The sequence below is a fragment of the Arachis hypogaea genome, chromosome 5 (genome assembly GCF_003086295.3).
Source record: "Arachis hypogaea cultivar Tifrunner chromosome 5, arahy.Tifrunner.gnm2.J5K5, whole genome shotgun sequence".
NCBI classification, from domain to species: Eukaryota; Viridiplantae; Streptophyta; class Magnoliopsida; order Fabales; family Fabaceae; genus Arachis; species Arachis hypogaea.
In genome coordinates this window covers 46,756,848-46,763,623 of record NC_092040.1, presented here as the reverse complement: position 1 = coordinate 46,763,623, position 6,776 = coordinate 46,756,848, and the positions used below count along the sequence as shown (strand labels likewise).

Below are 6,776 nucleotides of genomic sequence, written 5' to 3'. Positions count from 1 at the left end.
TTTCAACCTCTTCCTCTTGGTAGCTCTCTTCCAATTCAATCTTCTCTTCATTGATTTTCAAGGGCATGGGAGGTTGTGCTTCTTCTTCTTGAATCTCCATCACTTGATCAACCTCTTCCAAGTCTTCAACTGTGATATACCTTGAAGGTTGTACACCCTCCTCAACATCAAATGCAACTGTCTTGGACGGAGGCTCTATGTCTTAATTTTCCCATGGAGGTTCAGCATCTCCTAAGTCTTCAACCACTTCTTCCTCGGCAACTATTATGGCTTCCTCTACTTGTTCCAATACAAAGCCATGTTCCTCGTTGTCCTCTGGAGTTTCTAGTATCTCCTTCATACTACGTTCTTCATTAGATTGCCCACATGAAGCCATGGGGGTTCCTTGAGTATCCAAACATCGGGAAGCTAATTGCTTTAACTTCTCCACTATTGCTTGCTCCAGTTGATGAAGGATTGCAGTACATTGTTTCATTGATTCTTCGAGGCTAACCTGTGATTCTGACTTTGATGGATATGGGTAATGTGTATGGAGGAGTGGTGGTTTGTGGGAGTAATTGGATTGGTATTGGGGTGGTTCTATATATGGTTCATATGGCTCATAAGGTGGTTGGTATGGTGGTTGAGGGTTAGGGTCATATGGAGGTGAATGGCGGAAAGGGGCTTGTGAGTATGGTGGTTCAAAATTATATTGAGGATGAGGGGTTTCATAGGCATATGGTGGGTCTTGTTGGTAACTACAAGGGGGTCCACCATATCTATCATCTTGGTATGCATTGTAGAATGGTTGTTGATAGTCCATTGGAGGTGGTTGTTGCCACGATGGTTGTTCAAATCCTTGTGGCTCCTCCCATCTTTGATTGTTCCAACCATGGTGCATGTTGTCATTATAATCTCCTCTTCCTGCAACATAATTATAACCAGACTCATAGCCAAAGGGGTGAGAGTTCATGGTAGTAAGAGAAAATAAAAACAAAAATTAATAAAAAGAAAATATTTTGAAAAAGATATAATTTTTGAAAAAGATAGGAAGAAAAATTTTTTAAAATTTTTTTTTGAAAAATATTTACAATAACCAATAATAAGGCACACGTTTGCAATTCTCCGGAAACGGTGCCATTTTGACGTTAAGATTTTTGCTAGTAAAGAATTATTAAAAATATTCGCATTGTAGATACAGCTTCTAAACTAACAGAAATCCCTTCGTGCAAATGTTTTGGTTGTCACAACTAACAAACCCCTTTAAAAATTGTTAACCGAGTATTTAAACCTCAAGGAATTGCAGGGAGGTATGTTCTTATTATTGGTTATGAAAAAGTGTGTTTGGGGTTTTGGATTAAGGTAAAAGGTTAGTTGGGCAATGGGCACAGGTATATTTTCAAAGCAATAAAAGTAAATGAATGACTGTAAAATAAACTCTTGGTAAGGTGTAAGAACTGGAAGTCCTATCCTTATCAATTATGATGAGAATTGGATTTTAACCCCACTTAGTTAACCTTTACTAAACAAAGGAAGGTCAAGTGGACTAATTAATTTGATACCTAAAGTCCTAGTCTTTCCCTTGGAAAGGCTAGAGTTATTGGAACTCAAATTAATTAGCAATCCCAATTTCAACCACTGCTTTATTTGACAGCTCAAGCGTCACCAATTACTCAACCAAGGCCAAAAGGGTAAAGAAAAATCCAAATTATTTATATAAATAAAAGACACAAATCACAGATCTGAAAATACCTCAAATAACATTAATTAAGAAAATCAATCTAAACATGGAACATTGAAAATAAATAAATACAAAGAACCTGGGATTGAGAGTCACTCCTAAAACTAAGAGAAGTCCTAAATCCTAATCCTAATTCTAATCCTAATCCTAAGAGAGAGAGGAGAGAACCTCTCTCACTAAAAACTACATCTAAAAATATGAAAAGTGAATTATGAGAGCATGATTATGAATGGATGCATTCCCCCACTTTATAAACTCTAATCTGTGTTCTCTGGGCCGAAAACTGAGTCAGAAATAGCCCAGAAGTCACTTCCAGCGCTTTCTGGTCCGTACAGGTCACGGAAAAGTGACGCGGCCGCATGGCTTATGCGGCCGCGCGGGTTGCGTTCCTGCCAGGTCACGCGTCCGTGTGACTCACGCGTTCGCGTCACTTGGCGTCAGGGTAGCTATGGAAAATTATATATCAAATTGAAGCCCCGGACGTTAGCTTTCCAACGCAACTAGAACCGCATCGTTTGGATCTCTGTAGCTAAAGTTATAGCCGTTTGAGTGCGAGAGGTCAGGCTGGACAGCTTAGCAATTTCTCCAACTTATTGTATTCCTTCCACTTTTGCATGCTTCCTTCCCATCCTCCAAGCCATTCCTGCCTTATAATATCTGAAAACACTTAACACACATATTAAGGCATCTAATGGTAATAAGAGAGGATTAATAATAAGCAAATATAAGTCCAAAGAAACATGTTTTCAATCAAAGCACATAATTAGGAAGGCAAATGTATAACCATGCAAATAGTATGAATAAGTGGGTAAAGAGTTGATAAAAACCACTCAATTGAGCACAAGATAAACCATGAAATATGGGTTTATCAGTTCTTCTATGTCTCTTCCTTGCCTTTGTTGCTCCTCCCTCATTGCTCTTTGATCTTCTCTAATTTCATGGAGAATGATGGACTGCTCTTGATGTTCCATCCTTAATTCATCCATATTGTAACTCAAATCTTCTAGAGAAGTGTTGAGTTGTTCCCAATAGTTGTTGGGAGGAAAGTGCATCCCTTGAGGCATTTCCAGGATTTCTTGGTGATGAGCTTCCTCATGCGTCTCTTGGGTTCTATGAGTGGGCTCTCTTGTTTGCTCCATCTTTTTCTTAGTGATGGGCTTGTCTTCTTCAATGGGGATGTCTTCTTCTATGATGACTCTAGCTGAGTAACATAGATGGCAAAAGGATGAGGAAAAGCTAGCCTTGCCAAGGTAGAGGGCTTTTCGGCTATTTTGTAGAATTCAAGGGAGATGACTTCATGAGCTTCTACTTCCTCTCCACTCATGATGCTATGAATCATGATGGCCTGATCCACAGTAACTTCAGATCGGTTGCTAGTGGGGATGACGGAGCGTTGGATGAACTCCAACCATCCTCTAGCCACAGGCTTGAGGTCCAGTCTTCTTAATTGAACCGGCTTGCCTTTAGAGTCTCTTTTCCATTGAGCTCCTTCAACACATATGTCCATAAGGACTTAGTCCAACCTTTTGATCAAAGTTGACCCTTCTTGTGTAGGGGTGTGCATCTCCTTGCATCATGGGCAAGTTGAATGCCAACCTCACATTTTTCGGACTAAAATCTAAGTATTTTCCCCGAACCATTGTAAGATAGTTCTTTGGATTCGGGTTCATACTTTGATCATGGTTCCTAGTGATCCATGCATTGGCATAGAACTCTTGAACCATTAAGATTCCGACTTGTTGAATGGGGTTGGTCAGAACTTCCCAACTTTTTCTTTGGATCTCATGTCGGATCTCCGAAAACTCATTTTTCTTGAGCTTGAAAGGGACCTCAGGGATCACCTTCTTCTTGGCCACAACATCATAGAAGTGGTCTTGATGGGCTTTGGAGATGAATCTCTCCATCTCCCATGACTCGGAGGTGGAAGCTTTTGTCTTCCCTTTCCCTTTTTTAGAGGTTTCTCCAGTCTTAGGTGCCATGGGTGGTTATGGAAAAACAAAAAGCTATGCTTTTTACCACACCAAACTTAGAATATTGTTCGCCCTCGAGCAAGAGAAGAAAGAATAGATGAAGAAAAAGAAGATATGGAGGAGAGGGAGAGAAGGTTGTGTCTCGGCCAAGGAGGAGAAGAGAGGGTTGTGTTGTGTGAAAATGAAGAAGAATGGAGGGGTATTTATAGTGGAAGGAGAGGGGTTAATTGGAAAGGGAGATTGAGGTGATTGGTGAAGGTTTTTTTTTGGGGAAGAGTGTTTTTGGGGAAGAGAGTTTGAATGTGAAGAAGAGGAGAGAAGGTGAGTTGAGGTAGGTAGGGATCTTGTGGGGTCCACAGATCTTGAGATGATCCTGTGGGGTCCACAGATCCTGAAGTGTCAAGGATTTACATCCCTGCACCAATTAGGCATGTAAAATGCCTTTGCATACAATTATGGCGTTTAAATGCCGAAGTGATGCTTATGTTGGGCATTCAACGCCCAATTGCAGCATGTTTCTGGCGTTGAATGCCATTTCCATGCTTGTTTCTGGCGTTCAGCGCCAGCTCTCCTTAGGGTATATTCCTGGCGTTCAAACGCCAGGATGCTGCTTGCTTCTGGCGTTCAACGCAGATCCATGCTCTGTTCTGGTGTTGAACGCCAGCCAGATGCTCCTTACTGGCGTTTGAACGCCAGTAAGTCCTTCCTCCAGGGTGTGATTTTTCTTCTGATGTTTTTGATTCTGTTTTTAATTTTAGTATTTTTCGTGACTCCATATGATCATGAACCTAATAAAACATTAAAGGACAATAAAAGAAAAATAAAATTAGATAAATAAAAATTGGGTTGCTCCCAATAAGCACTTTTTTAATGTCAATAGTTGACAGTGGGCTCTCATGGAGCCACACAGGTACTCAGGTCAATGTTGTAGACTCCCAACACCAGACTTAGAGTTTTGTTGAGCCCTCTCAACACCAAACTTAGAGTTTGATTGTGGGGGCTTTGTTTGACTCTGTACTGAGAGAAGCTTTTCATACTTCCTCTCCATTGTTAAAGAAGAAGATCCTTGAGCCTTGAATACAAGGTAGTCCCCATTCAATTGAAGGACTAATTCTCCTCTGTTAACATCTATCACAGCTCTTGCTGTGGCTAGGAAAGGTCTTCCAAGGATGATGCATTCATCCTCCTCCTTCCTAGTGTCTAAGATTATGAAATCAGCAGGGATATAAAGGCCTTCAACCTTTACCAACACGTCCTCTACCAATCCATAAGCTTGTCTTACTGACTTGTCTGCCATTTGCAATGAAAATATGGCAGGCTGTACCTCAATGATCCCCAGCTTCTCTATTACAGAGAGTGACATAAGATTTATGCCTGACCCCAAGGTCACACAAAGCTCTTTCAAAGATCATGGTGCCTATGGTGCAGGGTATTATGAATTTACCAGGATCTTGTTTCTTTTGAGATAAAGTTTGCTGAACCCATGTATCTAGTTCACCAATGAGCAAGGGAGGTTCACCGTCCCAAGTCTCATTACCAAATAACTTGGCATTCAGCTTCATGATAGCTCCTAGATATTGAGCAACTTGCTCTCCAGTTACATCTTCATCCTCTTCAGAGGAAGAATAGTCTTTAGAGCTCATGAATGGCAGAAGGAGGTTTAGTGGAATCTCTATGGTCTCTATATGAGCCTCAGATTCCTTTGGGTCCTCAATATGGAACTCCTTCTTGCTTGAGAGACGTCCCATGAGGTTTTCCTCATTGGGATTCACGTCCTCTCCTTCTTCCATAGGTTCGGCCATTTTGATTATGTCAATGGCCTTACACTCTCTTTTTGGATTCTCTTCAGTATTGCTTGGGAGAGTACTAGGAGGAGTTTCAGTTACTTTCTTACTCAGCTGGCCCACTTGTGCCTCTAAATTTCTGATGGAGGACCTTGTCTCACTCATGAAACTTAAAGTGGCCTTAGACAGATCAGAGACTAAATTTGCTAACTCAGAGGTACTCTGCTCAGAATTTTCTGTCTGTTGCTGAGAAGATGATGGATAAGGCTTGATATTGCTGAGCCTATTTCTTCCACCATTATTAAAGCCTTGTTGGGGCTTTTATTGATCCTTCCATGAGAAATTTGGATGATTTCTCCATGATGAATTATAGGTGTTTCCATAAGGTTCACCCATGTAATTTACCTCTGCCATTGTAGAATTCTCAAGATCATAAGCTTCTACTTCAGAAGATGCCTCTTTAGTACTATTGGATGCATTTTGCCATCCATTCAGACTTTGAGAAATCATGTTGACTTGCTGGGTCAACATTTTGTTCTGAGCCAATATGGTATTCAGAGCATCAATTTCAAGAACTCCCTTCCTTTGAGGCATCCCATTATTCACGGAATTCCTCTTAGAAGTGTACATGAACTGGTTATTTGCAACCATGTCAATAAGTTCTTGAGCTTCTGCAGGCGTTTTCTTTAGGTGAATGGATCCACCTGCAGAATGGTCTACTGACATCTTAGAGAACTCAGATAGACCATAATAGAATATATCTATCATGGTCCATTCTGAAAACATGTCAGAAGGACATCTTTTGGTCATCTGCTTGTATCTTTCCCAAGCTTCATAGAGGGATTCACCATCTTTTTGTTTGAAGGTCTGTACATCCACTCTAAGCTTGCTCAGCTTTTGAGGAGGAAAGAACTTAGCCAAGAAGGCCGTGACCAGCTTATCCCAGGAGTCCAGGCTATCTTTAGGTTGAGAGTCCAACCATGCTCTAGCTCTGTCTCTTACAGCAAAAGGGAAAAGCATGAGCCTGTAGACTTCAGGATCTACTCTATTAGTCTTAACAGTCTCACAGATCTACAAGAACTCAGTCAAGAACTGATAGGGATCTTCTGATGGAAGTCCATGAAACTTGCAGTTCTGTTGCATTAGAGCAACTAATTGAGGTTTCAGCTCAAAATTGTTTGCTCCAATGGCAGGAATTGAGATGCTTCTTCCATCAAACTTGGACGTAGGTGTAGTATAATCACCAAGCATCCTTCTTGCATTATTGTTGTTGGGTTCGGCTGCCATCTCCTTTTCTTGTTC

The 6,776-nt window shown here is 41.0% G+C and overlaps 1 non-coding gene across 1 annotated transcript; it reads left to right on the top strand.

The window, feature by feature from the left end:
- Nucleotides 1-6,258: 6,258 nt before the first annotated feature.
- LOC112804131 (small nucleolar RNA R71) lies at nucleotides 6,259-6,362 on the top strand. Its single transcript, XR_003202750.1, has one exon. It is a non-coding gene; the product is annotated as a small nucleolar RNA R71 (small nucleolar RNA).
- The last annotated feature ends 414 nt before the right edge of the window (nucleotides 6,363-6,776 follow it).